At 40.8% G+C, this 19,689-nt stretch overlaps 1 long non-coding RNA gene and 1 other non-coding gene across 2 annotated transcripts in view; both read left to right on the forward strand.

Annotated features, from left to right (window-relative positions):
* The first annotated feature begins 243 nt into the window (after window positions 1–243).
* LOC141572524 (U6 spliceosomal RNA) lies at window positions 244–352 on the forward strand. The gene has a single exon (XR_012497849.1). It is a non-coding gene; the product is annotated as a U6 spliceosomal RNA (small nuclear RNA).
* A 9,037-nt stretch (window positions 353–9,389) lies between these two features.
* LOC141572399 (uncharacterized) overlaps window positions 9,390–19,689 on the forward strand; it is an 87,280-nt gene continuing 76,980 nt past the window's right edge. The window contains exon 1 of the long non-coding RNA XR_012497762.1: window positions 9,390–9,514. This is a non-coding gene — a long non-coding RNA (uncharacterized LOC141572399). The remainder of the gene's footprint in view (window positions 9,515–19,689) is intronic.

Consider the following 19,689-nt stretch of genomic DNA (forward strand, 5'->3'; position numbering starts at 1 on the left):
GTACTGAAGTGCTTGCTAACTGTCCCACAGACACCACACCTTACACACCTGTGTTCTTTGTCTTCTCATTGCTCTTAGGATGAAACAAAGTCCTAACATTTTCATGAGGCCCCACTCTTTCACTCTGGCTGCCTCTGGCCACCCCATCCTCTCCCCTCCACTGCAGCCATCCTGGCTTTCTTTCAGTTCCTCTTGGCCTTGCTTACTCATCTTCCATCTCTCAGTTTAAAAGTTACTTGTGCAGGGCTCGCTTTGGCAGCACATATACTAAAAAACTGGACCAATACTGAGAAGATTATTCTGGTACCTGTGTGAGGATGACAAGCAAATTCGTGACGCATTCTATAAATACATAAATAAATAAATAAAATAAAATAAAATAAAATAAAATAAAAGTTAGTTGTTCAGAGAAGCATTCCCCGCATCCCCATGTTAGGATGTCTGCCCTTTACTTTTTAAACACAATTGTGGTAAAATGTACATAACAAAATGTAGCATTTTAACTATTTTTAAATTAAATGTATTGGGGTAGCATTGGTTTGTAACCTTATATAAGTTTCAGGTATACAACTCTATAAAACATCATCTGTATAATGCCTTGTGTGCTCACCATCCAAAGTCTAGTCTCTTTCCATCATCATATAGTTGATCCCTTTTACTCTCCATCCTCCCGCTCCTCCCATTCCCATCTGGCAAACACCATTCTGTTGTCTGTCTGTGTATTTGTTTGTTTTTCTTGTTTGTTTGTTGTTTCCTATTTTATATCCCACATGTGAGTGAAATCATATGGCTCTTTTCCTTTTCTGTCTCCATTTTAACCGTTTTTAAGTGTACATTACGGCGATGTTAAGAATATTCATATTGTGCAGCCTGTCAACAGAACTCTTCTTATTTTGCAAAACTGAAACTCTGTACCCATTAAACAATAACTCCCCACTTCTCTCTCTCCTTATCCCCTGGCAACCATGACTCTACTTTCTTTCTTTAAGACTTTGACTACTCTAAGTGTCTCATATAAGTAGCATCACACAGTATTTGTCTTTTTGTGACTGGTCTATTTCACTTAGCTTAAGATCCTCAAGGTTAATCTATATTATACATTGTGTCAGAATTTTCTTTCTTTTTAAGGCGGAATAATATTTCATTGTATGGATATAACACAGTTTGTTTTTCCATTCATCTGTGGATGGATGTGGGTTGCTTTTCCCTCTTGTCTATTGTAAATAATGTTGCTATGAACATGGGTGTACAAATATCTCTTCAAGACATCCTGCTTTCACTTCTTTTGGGTATATACCCAGAAGTGGGATTGCTCGATCATATGGTAATTCTGTTTAATTTTTTGAGGAACCTTCTTTCTGTGTTACACAGTGGCTGTACCATTTTACACACCCATCAAAAGATCACAAAGGTTCAACTTTTCCACACAGGATGTCTGTCTTTTCCTTTTAAAATTTCTGCACAGAGAGTATTCTGTTGCAGTTAAGTCCCCGGCACAGCTAGCTTTCTAATCAGAAATGCACTTAGTCAAGGCCAACCACCAATGTACAAGATCAACCACTGTTCTCTTCAGGGCCTCACATTTAGGTGCCCCTAACACTTTGCAGGGGCCCAGGACAAGGGTATACATGGAAGCCAAAGGACCATGTACCTAAATATTTGAAAGTTATAGATCATAACTAACAAACTGCTTATTTATAATTAATTTTGTATCCTCTACCTTGTGAAATATATCATCATTAATTGTCAAACTTATAAACCCGTGTTTTTATACGAATAAAAGTTGGCAATCTATCAAAGGCAACTGAATTCAATGATGATTGCTCATGTCAGTGTTTTACTGATGGGCTGGAGGTGTTTGGATCAGCAATCACACAAAGATGTATATAATTCATAAACGTTATGTTGTAGAGGTTCAGAGCAAGTCACCCTAAGATGTGCCTCTGTGGTATGCAGATTATTTTGAGCTAAAGGCAACTGAAACCCTGTGGGCTCAAGAGAATCTTTGGCTCCCTGTCTCCCTTCACTACTTAGAAGAATTTAAATTTAAATTTAAATTAGGGGTCTTTTGCATAATAAGAGTTATCACCACAAATAACTTTTTATGACCTATTTATGTGGCAGGACAAACTGCTAATTACTGAACAGCTACTTTTCTTATCGTCCTGCAATGACCTTCCTCCCCTCTGAAGCCCCAACGTGTCTGAGCTCATCCTTAGCTCAGAATATCTTATACACCTCATTTTAACTTTCTGTCTCGGAACCCCTCATGCATGTGGAGTCTCTGAGTCTCATGTGTATGTGGGATTCCTACACATACATATGTAATTAAATTTGGTTATTTTCTCTTGTTAATTTGTCTCATGTAGATTTAATTATTAGGCCCATTGAAAAAACATTGAAGGGTAGAGAGGAAGTTTCTTCCTGTCCCACAATGTATTGATTCTCTAATATTTATTTTTCTTGTGTTTCTTTCAGCAAAATCTCTGTTTTGTTATATTCATAATTTTTACACAATTTGTGTTTTATGGATGGTGATACTATTTTTAACATTTTGAGTGTATTTTCATCAAGAGCTAATGGAAACTCATGTTAAAAGCTGAAAATTTAAGATTATTTATACATTATCAAGTTTTCTCCCCCAAAATTAAAAATTATTAAAAACAAAAGGAAAAAATACAAATTATAAAGTGTCTAAAGTTTTAAAATCAAAAGTATTTAAGGAAACACACTAAAATTTTTTTTGTTGAAAATTTAATTACATCTCACTTAATGATTTTATAAAAGGAAAACTATTTGCAAGTCTTGTGTTTGATGTCCACCCAAGTTGCCAGTGTTGAGCATCTGTGTCACTGAATCCGTGTCATGGCACTTATCTTCTACAAATGAACATTTGTGTATTTAAGAGTAATGTCACTTGTTTAGTATTGGAGAATGTTCCTCAGTTGTCAAGAGCAACAGCTGGAAAAGCCACACAAATTTTTGAGTAGCTTTGGAACCACCAACTGGAACAGAGAGAGAGAGGATACGTCACTATGCACAAACCTATGGCATTTATGCAGCTTGAGAGGAAGTTTTTGACAAACAAATGGAATTACCTAGCAGAGAACTTTGAAGCAGAGTCTGTTGTTGATGCTGGCAGTACCTCAATCCACAGATCTCCACGGTGTTGGACAGTCACCTTTTGAGGGAATAGGGCAGCATAGCAGAGAGAAACTTCCGTAGGGAGTGAGTGGGGTCAGCCAGGAGGCTGTATGGGGTTGGGACAGTGACATGTCACCCACATTTTTGAGGCTGCTCCAGATAAGGGCTTATGCCACTGCCAGTTGCTTTTCTAATTAGCATAGTGAATATTAGAAATGGTGTTGAGGAGCTTGATGAATGCTACAAATGGGCTCCTGGTGAAACTGCACGTACTCAGCATTTGTATGTTGGTTAGAATATCTTAGAGACTCGTTAACCTGCAGGAACAGAGAGGAAGAATGTAGAGGCCTGTAGCAGGTACCTGTGGGCATGGCTCCTGAGTCTTGATTCCTAAACAGTCCTGTTCCCAGACACAGGTCTGGGGGACTTCTGACTGCTGCCTGACACCAGCTACAAGATGACAGTTGTTGAACTGTTCATTCATCTGAAAGGATAGAGAGCAGGGACCCTTTGGCCATACGGAAGGATTTCTAGAAAATGCCGTGTGCTTACTTGCTAATAAAAGTTTATGAAATGTCAGTATGTATCACTGAACTTGGTCTAAGACTGGCTTTCTCTATAATTTGGTGGTGAGATTGTAGGGACATCACTAACCTTTACATGATTCATAAACTGAGTTATATTTCACCAAATTTACTTCGGTCAGTTTTAAAACACCCTCAACTAGAGTAGCTTACTCTCGCCTTTGTAATGTTAGATAACATGAATGGTGTGTGTGTGTGTGTGTGTGTGTGTGTGTGTGTGTGTGTGTGTGTTATGGGGGATTTTATATGCAATGACCTTTTGCAACTACTTTGGGGTTTAAAAAATAATATTTGATGTATTAGAGTTAAAAGTTTAAGTTAAAAAAAAACTTAGTTTCCTTAAACATTTCACTTTGACTTATAAATCTTACTCTTGTAGCTATAACTACTGCAGATTTTTACACTCATAATAGACTTTTGTAAACTAGTTAATTATATTCCCTTAGACATTCTTAGTTACATGTACAAATTTAATATGTTCACTTTTCTTTTTAAGCATATCAATGATCCGAACAACAAACCAAACCCTCCCAAGTGTTTAAATAGTTTTTATAATTCAAATAAATTAAACTTACAAATATAGTGAATCTGAATCTTTTTCTCTCAAAAGTTCTGCAACTGTTTATAAACATTAATATTTAATTTAACAAATATTTGTTGAACACCTACTATGGGCTCCTTGGGCTTGGTGCTTGAGCCTCATCTATGAACAAAACAAAGTTCTTGCTCCTGTTAAATTTACATTCTAGTTAGAAGAAAAGACAATAAATAATAAATATGGACATTAGGAAGTATGTTAGAAGGGGGTGTTTTGGAAAGAAGAAATGTTAGGGGGATCAGCATTGGGGTGGAGAGGGGGCAATTCTACTAAATTAAGTGGTTAGGCCTCACCAAGAAGGAGAAATTTGAGCAAAGACTTGAAGGAGGTGAGCAATCATAAGTCAAAATCAATTCCTCAATTATGCCTCTTAAATCAGAATTATGAGGCCAATCTACTAAATACTTCATTTGCCAGATTCTTTTAAATACCACAATATCTTCATGTATGGCCATATCATTTCTAAATTTAACATAAAAGTGTTAACACCACAGGTTTGATTTATTTCATTAATTCTAAACCTTCCCAATGTTAACAGACACTTACCCACTAAGGAAAAATGGATTTTCCCAAGCAAGTTGAGGGTGCTGTCTCAGTACATTGATGTTGCCTTGTAACCAGGGAGATATTTGGCTGAGACGAAAAGTTTGATTCTTGCCATTGAGGGGCTCAGGGAACCATTTTCATCATCATCATCACCTGGATTTCATACCTTGCTAAGGTGCTGTTTTCACAGACAGGGTCTTTCAACTGAAATATTTATTGTCCAATTCTTCTGTCTGATTTAAATATGCAATGCTCATCTCAGCTTGAGGTTAATTTCTTCAATTAGGTAGGATTTTGCATTTCTCTGGCTCTCCTGCAACATCTTAATATCTTCCCACCTGACTCTGTGGTCATTTTTAAACATGGCTGCATATTCTTTGACACACCTTCCATCAAGACTCAAGGTTTATGTACCCTCCACTTGGATCTAAGCTGGCCTGGGGACCGCTCCAGCCAACAGAATACCATAGAAGTGGCATTATGTGACTTCCAAGGCTAAGTCATAGAAGCCCGTATAGGTTCCAGTTTGTTCACTGAACACTTACTTGCTCTTGGAGATCTAATTCACCATGCAGAGAGGTCTGATTACTCTGAGACCACCATTATGAGGAAGCACAAGGTACATGGAGAGGCCATGTGTAGGTGCTTCCGTCAACAGGTCCCAGCTGAACCTTGAATCATTCGTCAAGGTGCCAAATATTTGAGCGGAGAAGCCTCCAGGAAATTCCAGCCCCTCATCATCTGAGTCTTTGTAACAGAGGCTCCAGAAACTGTGGAGCAGAGACAAGTCATTCTTTCTGTTTACTGTCTGAATTCCTGAGTCGAAATCCTTGAGCATGATAAAAATGGTTGTTGTTTTACTCTGATAAGTTTGGGAGGGTTGTCAGGTGTCAGTAGATAATTGGAATGGGCACCAAAGACACATTAATGACACATTAATGACATTCCATCAGATTTTTTCCTAAACCTTTTTGAACGGGTATTACATGGATTGGTTTCTATTACAGATGTGAAGATGACATGTGATTGGATTCTGTACACTTCTCATGGTTTTTGCTTCATTCTTCAGTTACAATACCATTCATGACTGTAAAGATCACTGTTGCAACTTGTCAATTTTGTAATCAGTTGCTTAATGTCTATTTTCCCTTACCATCATATGCTTTGCATGAGGGCAGGGGTTATATCTATCTTATTCCCAAGCATCTAGCACAGGAGTTGGCAAACATTTTAAGTAATGGGCCAGGTAGTGCATATTTTAGATTTTGCTGACCATACTGTCTTTGTCACAATTGCTTATGTCTGCTGCTGTAGCACAAAAGAACACAGAGACAAATGAATATGATTGTGTTCCAATAATACTTTATTTATAAATAATGAAGTTTTAATTGCATGTAACTTTCCTGTGTCATGAAATACTGTTTTTCTTTTTCTTTTTTTAACCATTCAAAAATATGTATTTGTTTCCTAGGGCTGCCATAACAAATTGCTATAATTGGTGGCTTAAATCAACAGACCTTATTTTCTCACAGTTCAGGAGTCTGCAAGTTTGAAATCAAGATGTTGGCAGGGCAATAGTCCCTTTGAAGGCTCTAGGGAAGAATCCTTCCTTGCCCTTTGCTGGCTTCTGCTGGCTCCTAGAAATCCGTGATTTCTCGGTGTATAGCTGCATCACTCCAATCTCTGTCCCTGCCTTCGTGTGGCCTCCCTGTGTGTCCCTGGGTCTTCTCTTCTTTTTAAAACGACACCAGTCATTGGATTTAAGACTCATAGTAGGATTTTATATCAACACCCTTACATCTGCAAAGACCCTATTTCCAAAAATGGTCACAATTAGAAATTCCTGGTGAACATGAATTTTAGGGGCACTCTATTCAACCCAGTGCAAAACGTAAAAACCATTCTTAGCTTTTGGCTGTACAACAACAGCTGGCATAGTTTGCTGATTCCTGATCTAGCCACTGTCTAGAGGCTAGACCATAGTAAATGCTCTAAATCCTTGCTGAAGGAACAGAAAGCATGTCAAATAGCCCTGGAAACATAGTAGGGCCTTAAGAAATTGACACAAAAGACCTTACACATTTTCCAGCCATACAAAATTAAGTAAGTATTGTAAAAAACTGCAGCGACACTTTGCAATATTATCTCATCTATTCCTTACATCAGCTCTGTGAAGTACATATTCTTATTCCTATTTGTAAATTGAAATAGATTTAATAAGTTTAAATGACTTCCATAAGGTTAGTGGATGAAGTAGGACTTCAACCTATTATAAAGCAGCAAGGACTGTAGTGTGTTTAAGGAAGCTGATGCTGTTATAAAGGAAATTAGTGAGTCATGGTGCTGGGAGGGGTGACGGGGTATTAGGAGTAGAGACATCACCTCATAAAGACATCAACTTACAAAGTTCAGAAAAACTTTGTGTGGTTATTGGATATGCAACAGATCACAAAACAGGGAAGTCACTGGCTGAGCTGGGGCTGTTGGAGGCACAGGTGCATTGTGGGAGAAAGCCAGGGCTTGAAGAAGGACAAATGGGTTCTGTCTGGGAGTGAAGGAGGGAGGCTGAGTCACCCTCTAAACCTGGGCTTGAGGGTTCTGAACTTGAGTTATAGGGTACAGAGAAGATTTTAATGACTGAAGTGGATTAGAATATGCCACCCCTCAAAACGCCACTTTGGCATAAGGATTATTTTGAGCTGAAGACAATTGAGAAACAGCAGACAAAGGAAGAGCTCTCTGCCCTCCGCCATCTACCTAAAAGCAGGACATAAATTTCCTGTGAGAAAGGTGACTGCCTTGTACCAGGAAGGGGGAGCAGTCATATCACTGGAGAAGGGGTGTCAAGGCTGAGGTGAATTTATATAAACAGACCTTACTAAAATAACTCTTACCTTCCATTAGTTTCCCCCATATATTTCTTATTCACCTTCCCACAATTTATCACTACTAGAAGCCTAAATCCCTTTTCTTTGTCTAGTCAGTTCTCCACAATTCCTCATCCTTTGCTAAAGTGGACTTTTTTCTTTGCAGCCCCCATGTGCATAAAAATATTAACATTTATAAAAGTTGTGTGCCTTTTCTTCTGTTAATCTGTCATTTGTCAATTTAATTTGCAGGCCCCATACACTAAACCTAAGAAGGTAGAGGAAAAGTGTTTTCTTCCCATATATGACTTTTCCTTAATTTAAGATTTTAATTTAAATGGCCCACATTAATTGTTTTAAACTTTCTGATAGTCATCATTCTATGGAGAATTCCATGTGTGGAATTCTTAAGGAAGGACTGGAGATTCAATGAACTCTAGTGACTAAAATGGAGCCTGCAGACCCCTCGGTGTTAGCTGGCAGGTAGTGATTTAATTTTCAAAGGCTTTATCAGCAGGAGTCAAATGGACAGTAATCTAGGCTGCCTCTTGTGCATTTTAGTGTATTCTTTATTGTTTGCAAACATTACAGTATTGACTAAGATCTTGCCTTACCTTGGCTTAGGGTGGTGTCAACAACCAATGGCACCTTGCCAAACTCGAGAGAATGTCAGGGGCTGGTTCCTCCCTCAGCGCTGGAGGCCACCTTGCTGGGCCTGCGGATGTTCAGGGGCAGGACTGCATCTTGTTTGTGAGAGTATCCCAGGCCCGAGCCCGGGGCTTAGCACACAGCGGGCTCCCTATTATGATCTGTAAGATCACAACTGCGCAAATTTGTCTTTGACTCCCTTCTACCTAGCAGCCCTCTCACACTCGTTGGCCTCTCTCCTGCTGGAGCCCAAACCCTCGGAGGCCGTTTCTCTCTCAGGCCCTCAGGGCAGATACCATTCAGTCCCGCCTACCCCCTCCCCTCTAGTTAAAACTTCCACCATGGGGGGGCGGGGGGGGCGGCGGCTGCATTCAGCTAAGAGGATAGCAATCTGATTTTAAACTAAGTCACACTAAGCTTCATCCTTCTGGGGGAGTATTTGCATTTTACAAGAGAGGTTGGTGTTCCAAAATAGTCTGCTTGGTAGGCTGTGGGTAAGATCGACTATTGAGTATAAGGAACTTCCTGGTATATCTTATCTAACCCAGGCTCTTGGGTTATAAACAATCGTCTAGCTGTACTCAAAGCATTGGTGGTGGTAGTCCAGGACCTGGAAGTTTATTGGAAATATGGACTTTCCGCCAACCTCAGGCTCCTGGAGCAGGAGCAAGTGGATCAGAATTCTCATTTATATTGTTGTTTGCGAAACAGTGCTGTATCCTGGCTTCCCCGCGGCATCTGAGAATACTCCTACAGGTGATAGCACGTCTTGGTTCCTCCTTGTGAAAACTCTGTGACCCTTGCACTAGCGTTATATACTTTCTGTATCAGTAGTTTTCAAATTTTATTATGCAGAAGACTCATCTGAGGGCAGTAACTGAGGGCACTAGTGAAAAAGGCAGAGACCCTGGAGAGCTGGAGTCAGTAGGTCTGGGGTGTGGCCTAGGAATTTGCATTTTTAACAAGCTGCGCAGCTGATTCTGAAACAGGTGGTCCTAGTTTCACATTTTGAGAAAACTAGTCCTTAGTCTGTTCCCGTCTGGCTCAGTGTTTCATGAGAAGGGCAGTAGAACCACAAAGATTGGAGCCTGCTTGTTCCACCACAAAGAGGAAATGCTGCAATGAAGGTAGAGTTTCATGTAAAAACCCTAAATTTAGAGTATAAAGTCCTTGTTATTTACAGACTGGATCTTCTGCTTGTTTGTTGATGAAAGACGGTAACTTTAAATGTCAGGGTTGGTTTAAGGCAAGTAATTGGAAGTTATGTTTACCACCTGGGCATCTGTTTCCTTCTGTGTGAGAGAAATGTGATTTTTTTTTTCTTCCATCACCGTGGCTCCCTGCCTCCGTCGCATCTCTTCCTGCCTTTGGGACTTACCCTTGAGCTGTTCACACTTTCTGGAGTCTTGGGAATGGGCCCCGAATGCAGCAAGTGAAAGCTTTACAGATGGTTGTTGGAGGAGGTAGAGTTGCATCACTTCCTTGGTCTCTTCAGAGTTATTACAGAAAGTGACGTCGTTGGCTGTAGGGAATTAATTGAATATGATGAGCCCATAACTGCTAAGAAAATACCTGTCCTGAGACTTTCTGAAAAAGAACGCTGTAGAGTGCTTTTCCAGTTTGCCATTCTTTCTCTAGGGTTTTGGTGTGTGGGGCTGTGAGACAGTCGCGTATAAATGTGGTCACACTAGAGTACAGAGGCATACAGAGTACAGGTAGGCAAGAACGTACAGACCACTTGTCAGCTGTTCCTCCGTGGGTTTCACCGAAGAATTCACGCGTCTGGATTGTTCCTACTGCAATTCTGAAGGCTATGGTTGTTTCTTAGGTTTTGGGGTCTAGGAAATGGACTGTTAAATATTCCAGAATGTGTGTTTTATTAGGAATGTGATGATTACAACCATGTGTGATGTGGCAGTGCTTTTACCTGACAAGAGGCCCTGGGGGAACAAAGGAAGTTCATGTGCATTTGTTGTTCAAACTAATTAAGCAAATTCCCAACATTCTGTCATGCCCCAACACTGCACCGAAATACACAGTCCTCCTGTACCTCCTGACGTCTGCCCTGTGTATCTTTTCCCCAGTGAGACAGGCAGTTACTCTTTTGTGAAAACTGCCCCAAATGTGCACAATTTTGAGGTATTCTCAAACAGCAGGGAAAATCGTTCTTACTCTCATTTGTTTGCACCCCTCTGCCCAGTCCTTCCATGTAAACCCCAGTGGTGCCTTGGCCCTCCCCTTGGTGGATTCATTGTTTTGATTTAAGCCACTGTGGCAGAAAATCTGATGTCATCTGCAGCTGCTACACTGAGATTCAGAAAGGCACTCATTAACCCTTACAAAGATCCACATGTACGCACTGTGGCCTTCTCAACATTCTACATGTCAGTAACTGTGGTGTGAGTCAGGTTTCAGTATTGCATTTAACATTTGTGGGCACTGGCAAAGGAACTTTTAGCTCATTCATACATTCAATAAATATACATTTATTAGGCCCTTACAATGTACCAGGTGAAAGGGATCAGGATATGCCACCCCAAATATGCCGCTTTGGCATAAGGATTGTTTTGAGCTGAAGGCAATTGAGAATCAATGGATGTAGGAGGAATTCTTTTCCCTCCTCTTCTCTGCCTAAAAGTAGCATTAGTTTCTCATATTAGGAAGAGGAGAGCCACTCATCACTGGAGATAGAGAGCTGGCATGGAAATGAGTCTGCATAAACATAACTTACTAAAGTAACCCTTATCTTCCATTAGTTCCCCCTGATATTTTTAGTCTCTTTCCCACAATTCATCATCTCTTGAAGCCCAAACCCCCTTTCCTTTGTTAAAATGGTGTATAAGCCTGAGTCTCATTACTTCTTTTAGTTTCACTTCTTTTCTGTGAACTCCTGTGCAAATAAAATATTAATAAAATTTATATTCCTTTCCTCCTGTTAATCTCGCTTTTTAGTTAATTTGCAGGCCTCCAGATAATGAACCTAAGAGGGTGGAGGAAAAGTTTTTCCATCCTGACAGGCAAGTAAAGAAGCTTAGTCATGTCCTTAGTCTCTCTAATCTCTAGGTGTCTTAAGGATCTCCAGCCCTTAGGAAAACTTTTGGTCCACAAATACTGAATGGGGAAGGAATTCTGCTTCTGGGAAGGTGTTGGGAACTTGCAATGCTGCTGCTTGAGCCTCTGACAGGTTTTTGAGTGGAAGACTCACTCTCAGATCTATGGCCTGAGAACTCTCAGAGGTTGCAGGGGCAGGGCGGGTGTTGGGGGTGTTGGCGTGGGCAATGATGCCATGAGGCAGTCTGTATGGTAACAGGAGTCTCTCATGCAGGTGGAGTAGTTTCCGGGGACGACTTAGGCTCCATTCATCTTAGATGTCAGGAACAGGGCTCCAAATATTGATCTTTTACAGAGAAGTTTTTGGATATCCTCAAGGGCTATTTATTTTGAGTATGAAAGACAATTTTATAGTTTATTTCAGTTTGCAAATTAACAATTTATGTTCTGAAGTTACAGATTCAGACATCTACATCCTTCTTAAGTTTTTAAGTTTAATTTCAGACTTTTTTTGTGACACTGATGGAAACTATGGAGAACTAGTTATAGTCCATGACAGAGACCCCACCATGGTGATCAATTAATTGGATTTTGTATTCCTTTGGCTCTTAAGGTAACAGAAATGTCTTTTCCATCTGATTCCAAAGGACCTTTGAACTGAAATTAGACCTGCATTCTTTTCGCAAAATACTTATGTCTTAGGACCATACCACTCTTAAAGTATTAAAATAACATGTGCCTTCTTTCTGCATATCTCTTGGCTTTGCCTCATTATTTGACTGATAATTGTCGAATAATTTGGCCACAACTTCTATTGACACATCCGGATTAAAAATGGAATATTTTCATGCATATAAAGGCATGTCCCTAATCTAGTACCTGGCACCCAGCAGAAACTCCGTCAATGGTAATTAGTATTATTTGATATTTATTATTTGGGGATCCCCAAACCATTAAGAGGACCCAGTGGTTACACTAAGTCTTCCACAAACACTGAAGACTAGACAAAGTGTAAAAAAAGAAGAGCTAGCTCCTAAATGGAAGGTGTGAAAACTTGAGAAGAGAAAGGGAATGGATAAGAGGGAGAACATAGGCAGAAAATAACCTATAACCACATAGGGATATTTATAGTTAGTAAAATATTTTCAGCTTCCGCTTCCACAAAAAACCCAGTGAAGCATCCAGTTGAATAACAGGAATGTGTCACTGCAGGAAGATGGTGATTCACAGAGATTTTCTTCATAAAGAAATGGAGCCTAGCCTATTCAAAAGCACTTCCATTTAATGCAACACTACATTTAACAGGGCTGCTTTTCAAGGGGCTACTATTAAAAGGCAAGATTATTATCTTCGGCATTTAGATGGTGTGCTGACTGGGGCCATAACACCAGGGCACTTAGACGCTCCTATTATTAATGTACAGTATGGTCTTTGGAAGTTTAAAAATAGCTTTCACAACCTTTTGTGGCTTCCCTTGCACGGACTGTGGCTGTGTGCTCTGGAGAACGTCGGCACCCTGCAGGGAAGGCTGCTGTGTTACGGAGCCTTGCTAGCATGTTGACCTTAGGGGGTCCAGGCTGTCGGGCCGCCCTGGATGTATGACACTGTCATAACAATGTCCTTTGAGACCACAGGTAGCTAGAGTTTAGAGCAAAGCAATGTCCTGGGGACATGGTTCATGTTCCAACCATGACAATGGGCAAATCATTTATCCTTTCTCGGTTAGATAACCAGTTAGGAACATTGTGTGATTCAGAATTCTCTCTCTTAAAAGAAAAGAAAAACTCACTTCAGTTTAATGAATGTATATCAAGCACCTACTATGTTCAAGACTTTACATTTGGTGCTAGAAAACTTAAGAGGAATATGACTTTCTCTGCCCTCTGGTGAGCTGGGGATGGGAGAGGGGCATATAACGGATTCTTTCAATGTGGTTCTTTAATTGTACCTTGCCAATGGGGGTCTCAAGTACAAATGTTTCTGCGGGCCAGGCCCATCTTGGGAATGATTGACAGGCCCCTAGGGACCAATGGAGAGCATGTGCTCCATCTTTTGTGGGAGCAGTGACTCAGGTCCAGCTGTTACCGGGCAGGAGTGCAGGCCCAACATTGCCAGGACATCCTGTTTCTGAAAGGGAGTCTGAGATCTGGATTTTTTATGTAAAATATATCAATTTTTCAAGGTTGGGAACTGTGGGGCAACCCCAAACACCTCTGCAAGCCAGGTCTGGCTTGGAGCCACCAGTCACCTAGCTTCTCAGTGTAGAGAAGGACAGAAGGCTGGGGAACTTGGCCCTGGTCCTTTCGTTATTAGGCAGCTCTCCAAGATCTTCCTTTTCAACAGGTTTCAGTCACTCCTGAAGAACACCTTTTTTTTTTTTTTTAACATTTTATTGGGGGAAGGGGAACCGGACTTTATTGGGGAACAGTGTGTACTTCCAGGACTTTTCCCAAGTCAAGTTGTTGTCCCTTGCATGAGTTGAGGAATTGAACTGGCAACCTTGTGGTTGAGAGAGCAATGGCCCATGTGGAAATCGAACTGGCAGCCTTTGGCGTTAGGAGCACAGAGCTCCAACTGCCTGAGCCACCAGGCCGGCCCCAAGAACACCCTTTCTAATAGAACAGTCCTGAGACTTAAATAGGATGCTTTTGGAAGCGATGTGCTGCTGCTGGGTACTTGGAGACATTGGAGTCAATACTGGGTGATGCTGTGTGGGAATGCTATAGAGGGTCCTCCAAGAAAACCAGTGCGCAGAAGAAGATAGAGAAAGCCCTGAAAGTGACAATGAGGGTGTGCTCAGTTCCCGGAAGAGCTGAGGCAGAGTGTAGAGTCACCAGGATGGCAGAGCCTGGAGCTGCAGGCAGCAGTTGCCCACTCCTGAGGCCAGTCACCATGGTTGTTCATAAGTCATCAGAGCTGTTGTGTGTTCCCAAGAGGACCTGGGGTCTGTGGCCTTGCGGGCCTGTGCTGTCCAGCATGCTACCCACCAGGCACAGGTAGCTATTTATAATTATAACAATGAACACGAAATAAATTCAGCTCTTAGTCACACTTGTCACATTAAGTGCTCAGTGGCCACAGGTGACAAGCCTGTCTTCTTTGCCATCAGAAAGAGTCTCCCCGGTATAGTGGCTTAAAGGTCCCCTCAAACCTCATGTTCTATGAGAAGGATCGATGTACCTGTTATGAGGTGTTCTGAATCCCAAGGTGGTTCTCCTCCAATACCCCCCCATGTATTTATTGTGTTAAAAATTAAAAAATTGTGGCAAAATATTTATAACATAGAATTTACCCTCTTAACCATTTCTAAGCATACAGCTCAGTGGCATTCACTGTTGTTCAAGCATCATCAACATCCATCTCCAGAACTTTTTCATCTTCCCAAACTGAAGCTCCATAGCCATTAAACCGCACGTCCCCATTCCTCTCTACCCCCAACCCCGGGCTCCCTTCCTTTTTAAAGACTGAGTAATATTCCATTGTATGGACATACCACTTTTTATTTATCCATTCATCCATCGATGGACACCTGGGTTCTCTCCTCCTCTTTTTCGTTATTGTGAATAATGCTGCTATGAACTTGGGAGCAAAGATATCTCTTCATGAACCTGCTTTCAATTTTTTTGAGTCTATACCCAGAAGTGGGATTGCTAGATCAGATGGTAATTCCATGTTTAATTTTTTGAAGAACCTCCATACTGTTTTCCACAGTGGTTACACCATTTTATATTCCCACCCACAGAACAAAAGGGATCCAGTTTCTCCACATCCTCACAAACACTTGTTTTCTGTTTTTTTAAAATTATTTTAATTAAAAATAATAATAGCCATCCTGATGGGTGTGGGGTGGTATCTCATGGTTTTGATTTGTATTTCCCTAATGATTAGTAATGTTGAGGACATTTTTATGTTCTCATTGGTGAAGATGTTTTTGTGCAACATCAATGCTTAAAAGTAGGAAGAATGCCATTTTAAAAGTTTAAGCAATTGTTTTTGATGGTTTTGTTTTATTTTGCTTCTGCTTCTTTAGTGTGGGGGCTGTACTTCACCTTGAGGATAGGTGGTTGTTTGTATTTTAGAAAATGATTTTAAAGGCCTTTGTTTAAACGATGGTAAAATAATGATCCTCTTCAGAAATGGAGACGTTTGAGACTAGAAGGGCTAGTGATCTCAGTGTTTGCCTTCTTCATAGGTGGAAATAAATTGCCTTAGATTTTTGTTTTCCCCTGAGAAAATCTCTCTTCTCTTTGTTCTTCAGGAGGTTGGGGTTTGGACTTATGGAGGGTGGTGGGGCATGGCGGAGAAAGGACTCCTGAAAAATAAGCCTGAGACCAGAGCTTAAGAGCAAAATTCTCGCCCCAGGGTCTGCGGACTTGCACAGCAGCTCTGCGGCGTAGCTACTTTTAGGTGCTGGAGTTGCAGTTATCTTTGATCATGCTCTAGTCTTTCCTAACATCTTAATTAATGTTACAGTATGTTATCAACTGACACTGAGGGGAAATAAGAGAAGGATTGTGCCCATGTTTGGGGTAAAGACAAAGCAACAGTAGCTGCCTTGAGAGTCAGGTTTCAGGGCAGCAAGGAAGGTAGAGTAGTGGCTTAGGGCACTAGTAGGGCCAGAGGGTGGTGGAGGCAGCAAGTGATAAGCAGGACAGATTTATGGAACATGAGGGAAGTCCGTGATGATCCCCAAGGAGATTTGGGGAAGGGGACCTGGTATGGACGCACTTTCCTGTAGTCAAATGCAAAGAGGCTCAAGTTTGATGGCTTGGGTATGAGAAGGAAGTTTGACATTGCTTTGTAGTCACAGGATGGTTAGGTCTTAGATCTGTGGGTTCTATGTCCCTCATGTGGTCACCGCTTAGGGCTGGTTGCTCTGTGGAATTCTTCCCACTTGCTTCTCCCCTCTGCTAGTTCTAATTTTTTATAGCTTGGGCACCCTAGTGGTTCACCAAACATTGTCCCTGAGGCGGGAGTGGAAACCACTTGGCTGGCCTTGAAGTCTGCCCTGGGAATATTTTGGTTGCGTGTGGTATTACATTCTTTGAGGTCCTGTAAGAACAAGGAGAGGAAGGGGGCATAGAAGCAGAGGCAAGCCTAGGGAAAAAAATTAAGAGAAGTTCAAGAGAAGAGGTTATAAAGAGGGCTTTTCATTTATTTATTTGTTTGTTGTTAGTATTTAAAATGCTTTGGTAAAAGTTGAATTCATTGGCAAATCATCTTGGTCTGAGCCTGGGGTCTGTCATCTGTAAGGGAGAGGGTTGAATCAGATCAGCTATTTTCACTCGGTCGTCCTTAAAGTTCTGGGGTTCTGAGGAGTCACCTGAGGGCCTCAAAGGAAGCTGAGCAAGTCTTTAACCAGAGGAACTTCGCTCTTCTGACTTTCATAAAAGGTTCCAGTTTAACAAAGGGTTCCACAGCTAAGAAAGGTTTGAAAGCCAGGCACCAGATACCCACCAGGCTCATAAACGGACCACACTTCTAGCACTCCATGAATTAATTTGTATGTTTTATAAATGTTGTAATTATCATATGAATAACCAAATTATTTTATATTTACTGTCTTTCTATGAATTGATTTGTAAAATGTTTAAAAACCATAAACAAATGTTAACAAATAGCCCACACTTTGGCTTTCCTCTTCTCATATTAGTTTTTCTTTTTCTCTGTGTTGGGGTTACCCAAGATCCTTCCAGGTTCAATGATTCTCTAGGAGGACTCACAAGACTCAGCATGCAGTCATACTCACAGCTATGATTTATTGCAGTGAAAGGATACAAAGCAAACTCAGCAAAAGGAAGAGGTGTGTGGAGTGAAGTCTGCGAAACCAGAACAAGCTTCCTAGAGTCCTCTCCCAGTGGAGTCACATAGGATGTGCTTAATTCCTCCAGCAACAAGTTGTGACAGCACATGTGAATGGATGTCTATCAGGGAAGCTCATTAGAAACTCAGTGTCCAGGGTTTTACTGGGGGCTGGTCACATAGGCACCTTTTCACTAGTGTGTTCCCAAATTCCTGACTCCTAGAAGGAAACAATACCACATTGTTTGTGTAAACAGTTCAGGCATAATGAGCCGCTCTTATCACGGAATGTTGGGGATCTCCAGGTTCCGGGATGCCGCAAAGGGCCAGCCTTGCCAGCAGGCTTTCTAAAGATCGCAATCAAGCTTGCTTTGCTGACTTTTATGCATAGTCTCCTTCTCTTTTTCTTTCTCGTCTTCTCCTTCTCGTTCTTCTTCCTCTTTTTCATAATATATTGGAAGCCTCAAAAAATGGAAGTAGCCCTGGCTTCTCTCTGCTTCTGAGATGCCCAAACACGCTGGGTATCTACAGGACTGTTCCTTTAAGAGCACCACTGCTGGAGAAGGAAGGCTATGAGGGGGCTGTAGCAGCAGGACTATGTAGCAGCCTGATGCTGGGGTGCAGGTGTGAAGTGACGGGCACACACCGTGGGCATGGTGACGGAAAGGAGAGGGGCCAATTTTGAAATCCACCACCAAAGAAGGATGGATGGATACTTCTTGGAGGAGGCTTTTTGGTTGGCTTTCCCCATAATTCAGCATGCGTCTGGGCTGTCTTTCTTGGCCTTAGGTTGATATATGTCCATGAAAGGTCAGTTCCTCTTCCTTCCCCAAATAGTAACACATGCAATAGGATCTTCAACTCCAGCAACCACTGCTTTTCCGTTATGTTTTATCATCTATGTCACAGTTCAATCTCTTCATATAGATACTTTATACGTGGCTACTAATTTCTATATACGTGGGAATTAGGAGTTGTTGTCTTATTGAATGCAGAAAAGCCTATCTTCATTTATGAGGAAAAATTTAATTTTAATTCGACCTTCATATCTTCCTATTCAGAAGCTGACATAAAGAGACAGTGGTGAAACGGTATTGCTTTCTTTCTATTCCTTATACATTTATTTGACCAGTTGAGTTTTTCCTGGGTAGAAACTATATGTATGTTATATATATAAGAGTTCAAACTGAAGCCAACTCAAGGCAGGTAAAGCAGAGATGCCTCTATTATAGAGCGGATGAGCTGTTTGCTTTGAATTGGTGAGTACTTATCCTGATGTCCGAGATGGGTTTGGTAGGGGACAGGGAGGGCTGACAAGATGTTGGAAAAACCCAAGTGTGTGCCCTTCAGTGAGTCTTACTGGTTAGATAACATTCTTCAATGTGAGGGTCCTCAGGCAAGGTAGGTTGAAAACTGGAAACGCCTGGTTTTGATTGCTGAGGCTTGTCTTGGTGGCTGCTTGCAGGAGGTGCTTTCCACAAAAGGCACCCTGAGAAGGAGGAAAAGAGATACGAGAGAGGAAAATAACATTAAAAGTCAAAATCAAGGGATTCAGTTTAATGAATTATTTAAAAATGAGGAGCCTAAAAACAAAAACTTATTTTCCGTTTACCATGTCTTGCTCCTTTAAGCTAATTGATTTCTACAGTTACTCCTACTTATTTTTGGGCTTTTGACCCTTTCACTTCTATGATATTTGTTTTAAGGTCTTCCCTTATTCAACTTCAATAAGGTAAAATTACTTTGAGAAATTGATATTGAGAATTTAAGAAATCTACCAATGTTCTTTTAGATCAAGAGTTCTTAATTTTTTTTTTTAATAACATGGGTTCTTTCTCAGGTGAATGAAATGCCTCCTCAGAATAATGCCTCCTCAGAATAACATCTTTAAGTGCATAAAATAAAATATATTGAATTATAAAGGAAACCAGTTGTATTAAAGTACACTGATAAAAATATTTCTAAAAACCAAATTTACCATATAGTAATACATGTGCTTCTTGATTCATGCATCAAACAACAAGGTCTAGTGGCAGATCTAATACCTACCACAATCTCCAAATAGTAATATGTATAAATTATATTTTGTGGTGTCTAAAACAACTGTATGTGATATGTGATTTTTATCGGTGACAAAGTCATAGTTACATTCGTACTACTGGGGTCTATTGCTTATATTCAGAATAGGAGAAAATGCTAAATTTCAGTTATAAGCTTGAGACTAGGAATAAATATTTCCCCCCAATTTTCAAATGCCCTGAAGTCTATCTATAGGCCTCTTGGGGGGTGGGGGTGTCTCAAGATCAGAGGTTAAGAAATCTTGCCTTAGAAAATTGCAGACTCTGTTTTGATAAAAGGTCTATTCTCCTTTTGGTATTTCTCTACTTGAGGTTCTAAGCAAAGTGTCCTGAATGTGTAGGAGCCCTCTTTGTCTTAGGCCAGAACTCTC

Source organism: Rhinolophus sinicus, linkage group LG06 (assembly GCF_036562045.2).
Source record: "Rhinolophus sinicus isolate RSC01 linkage group LG06, ASM3656204v1, whole genome shotgun sequence".
Classification (NCBI taxonomy): domain Eukaryota; kingdom Metazoa; phylum Chordata; class Mammalia; order Chiroptera; family Rhinolophidae; genus Rhinolophus; species Rhinolophus sinicus.